Source organism: Mastomys coucha, unplaced genomic scaffold (genome assembly GCF_008632895.1).
Source record: "Mastomys coucha isolate ucsf_1 unplaced genomic scaffold, UCSF_Mcou_1 pScaffold13, whole genome shotgun sequence".
Lineage (NCBI taxonomy): Eukaryota > Metazoa > Chordata > Mammalia > Rodentia > Muridae > Mastomys > Mastomys coucha.
Window position 1 is genome coordinate 75,312,045 of NW_022196895.1, and position 4,206 is coordinate 75,316,250.

The window sequence follows — 4,206 nt, forward strand, 5'->3', positions numbered from 1 at the left end:
ATGTTTTAATATCCACGTTACAAACCACACTATCAGAAATTGACTTTGAAACTCTTCATTAAGGTTAAAATGGCCAACTAGAAGCCATGTTGGAACAAGTAGGTGATTATAGTTTGAGGAATAAAGAGTACTGGAAGATCTTATCACACTACCTGGTACTACTCCAGTTCTACAAGAGAAATGGTCAATACAGCAATAAGCTTCTCCTAATATCAGACTCACAAACTTCTATACAATCAGATGTGACTTAATACTATGACTGTAACCAAATGCAGCTACCACCACAAGAGCAGAAATTTACCCCAGACAAATTGGGTTACAAGACTTTACCATGAAAAACAGTACTGGTAAGAGTTTCACGGAGCATGTTCCCAGCCACTACTGTCAGGGCCACCATCAGCATAGCCAAGAAGCTCCAAATACAAGGGAAGCTGAAATACTACATGATGGGAAGATTGATAAAAACCAACAAGTACATTCCAGAACAGAATCAAAGAGAATCTACTAAGGAGACAAAAATCAAGATTCAGTCCAATAACTTCATTTTCATATTATCTCCACTCCTCTCCCATTCCCCACTATTGTTTTTCCTTATCTTTCAGTAATTCCTGAGTTTTAGGTGTCCATCAGGTTTCCCTCTTCCTCTCCTGATCTTCCCCATGTATAGAGCAATAAAGGGAGAGACAGTAGCAGGCCAACACTCTCCCTTACCATTCGCTGTTCTCTCTCTCTCTCTCCCTCTCCCTCTCCCTCTCCCCCCCTTCCCCCTCTCTCTTTCTCTCTCTCTCTCACACACACACACACACACACACATTCTTCCCATTCTTCCCTTTTTTGCTTTGCTTCCTTTCTTTTTCTAGTAACTGTTTCTCTTGGTGTTATTTCTCCCCAAACCTAAAGGCTGGCCTGGTTCAGGAAGTCTGGTCATTGATCTTTACTTCCTCTTTTTAGTCTACTATTGTAGAGAGAATATCTTGTGTGTTCTATAAATGCATCACCTGTCAATTAAAAAGCCTATAGCCGATGGCTTAGGCAGGAAATAGAGGTGGGACATCCAGTAGAGAGAACGGTTTTTGAGATAGGGCCAGGCAGAAAAGATACACACAGGAAGATTTGAAGAGATGAATGCACGGTACCTGAGCACAGGTAACCAGCCACATGGCAGAAGTAGGTTAAAATTAATGGGTTACTTTTTATTATGATCTAGTCAGAGAAGAGTCTAGCTATACGGCCAAGGTATTTATAAATATATTTTGAGTCTGAGTCTTATCTCTAGGAATGTGGGTCTGGGAAGAAGAACTGCGACCTGACTTCTACATACCATTAGCCGAAAGTTTTCACATATACACCTTACTTTTCCCCTTACCTTAAATATTCCCACTCCGATATCTATATTTTGTATTTCCCCTCTAGCAACATAATCTTTTAACTCTTCTCTTTCTTCCTATTTGCATTAAGCTAATAGTATATTCAGTACCATGGGTTCCTTTACTCCATAAACTAATTAGTACACAGCAAGTGTCTGGCTTGTAGTCTTGTGCGGCTCTATTGTCAGAACAGGTTAACTATTAGATAGTGACGCTTGCTACAGATAGGACTTAACCAACAGGAGCAGGCTAGATATAAACCATGCTATGTGAAACTGTAGTCTAACAGATGGAAGTGTCACTGGGCCTGTACTATAACTCATTCTTCCCTGGAAACTGCAAATGTATCCATTGAAAGAAGAAAGGCAAACTGGATTGGGTGAAAAGCAAAGGAACAAATTGTAACCAACCATCTAACAGCAGATAGGACTATCTCAGTGCAAAGATACAGGTAACCTAAAAAGTAAGACAACTTCTCACCAGCCCACACGGCTGAAATTTACCATCGTGATTTCCGTATAAAGGACTTACATGAAATTCAATACACAGACTTCAAAAGAATGGTTATAAATGTAGTAAAGACCCAAAGAGGAATACTTTCCAAGAGAACTTAGTGAATGAAAAAGGAAGTTGATCTGTGAAATGAAAATAGAGTTTAATAGATATGAACAATGAAGAAACCCCAAGCTAAAATTAAAAAGACTATAAGTCAAATAAAACGTTCAGCTAGATAGCCTTAGAAATAGGATAGATCATGTGGAAGAGAGGCTATCGAGGTATGAAGACAAACAAGAAGAAGTGGATCATTTATTAAATGTCAATTTTTTAAATGTATGATCAAAACACCATAGAACTCTAAGACTTCATGAAAAGGAAAAGCCTGCATGTTATAAGCATTCAGAAAGAATTTCATGTAAAATGTTAAAAAACATTTATATTTTTTTGTTTCTTGGTTCCTTGTGAATTTCACATCTTATACCCCAATCTTGCTTGTTCCCCCTCCCCTCATCCTCACCCTCTATTCTTGCAACCTCTCCTGAACAAAGAAAAAAATTAATTGTGGAAGTTGTAGTGTGTCATGGTGTGTCCCACAGTATGAACTTTTGTCTACACTTCTTTGCTTGCAAATGTTCATTGCAATAACTAGTTGATCTGGTATGAAGCCACTGGATTCCACTACTGAATCAATACTGGAACCTCATTGGACTCCTCCTGGATATTCTGTTGTTGCCCGGTGCCATGGAGATCCTGTAGTTTTGGATCTGTAGGACTGGCCCCTTTATGGACCCCAGCAGTTCACTGATGGGGAAGATGTTGGGGTAGGCCAAATCAAAGCCCTGGGTCTGGGCCTGAGAGGTATCTGAGCAGGTGAGTACACTGGCTCTCCCACTCTTATACTCTCAGGCCAGATCACCTGCAAAACCCACATCCAGGGCCAGCTCTGCTGTGCTGCCCTGATGAAGTGCAGGATCTGCTCTCCCAACTGCTGCAGCAGATGAGGGATGATGCCAGCTCTCCCACTCTGATGACCTCAGAAACAGCTCTCCAGCTTGCTGTACAATCTACAAGATGTAAGAGATGGTGGACAACTCTCTCTCTCCCATTTCACCCTCTGCATGGCAGACAAGTTGTTGGGTCAGCTCTCCTATGCTCAATCTATCAGGGCTGGCTCACCCATACCCTTACCATCAGGGTCAGCTCTACTGGGCTGTCCAGATGAGGTTCAGGGCCTGCACTCATGAGTGCTCCAACAAGTGAGGGGCAGAGAAAGCTCTCTAACTTTCCTGAGCCTGGGGGCCAACTCTCCTGCTGTTACCATTTACTTGCTCCTCTTGATGGAGCCTGGGATCTCTGAGTGTCTGGGGTTGTCTCAGGAGTGGTCTCAGGAGGGCTATGACCTCCTTATGCATTATGGAACCAGAGAGTGATCATCTTGGGTATGGTCTGCTTCCACAGGCCTACAAGTTGCCAGACTGGTGGTTACCTGAGGCTAACTACCTATCCAAGGCTCATGGTGTCTATTCTGGTAATCAATTTGGGCTCAGTCCTTGCCTGGCCTGCCCAAGAGGGCCTTTGCCACAGTCATCTGTCTTGTGCTAACTCCTGCCATGGTCTTAGGGTCCCAGGTAGGGTTTTCCTAGTCTCTGGCTTGCTTCCTCTTCCAGGAGCCCATCTGAGCCTGCCTAGTGCCTCTCAGGCTTGCTTTTTTCAGGGAGGGTTAGGTTTATTCGGATGTTTGTAGATCAGAATACTGAGTGGAGACATAGCCTCTGTCCTCTCTGCCACCTACTGGTGCACCTGTGGCACCTGAAACACATGTAGGGGCAGGTAGAAAATATTTTTAATCAAATTATTAAAGAAATTTTTCAAAATTTAGAGAACAAGCAGCCCATCCATATAAAAGAAGCACAGCAGGATAGGACCAGGAAAAGTGCTCCCCATGTTATATTATAGTAAAGGTATCCAATGCACATAACAAAGAAAGCATGCAGCAGAAAAAGACAAAGTTATATACAAAGGCAATCTCAACAGAGTAACTACTGCTGTTTCAATCCAAAACATGAAAAGAAAGGAGGCTTGGACTGATATGTTCTAAACTCTGAACTCATTACCATTACTGACTCATTCTGATATCCCAAGCATAAAATATCAGTTATGATCGGCATAGTAAAATATAGTAAAAAAGCAGGCTAGAAAATTCACAGCAACCAATCTACCTAAAGTTAGTATTGGAAAGAGCACTTCAAAGCACACATAATGTACACATCTGTGGCTCTATTGTCAGAACAGGTTAACTATTAGATAGTGACGCTTGCTACAGATAGGACTTAACCAACAG

At 42.0% G+C, this 4,206-nt stretch overlaps 1 pseudogene; it reads right to left on the bottom strand.

The window, feature by feature from the left end:
- Positions 1-3,575: 3,575 nt before the first annotated feature.
- On the bottom strand, positions 3,576-3,696 carry LOC116087910 (annotated as a pseudogene).
- Positions 3,697-4,206: the final 510 nt, after the last annotated feature.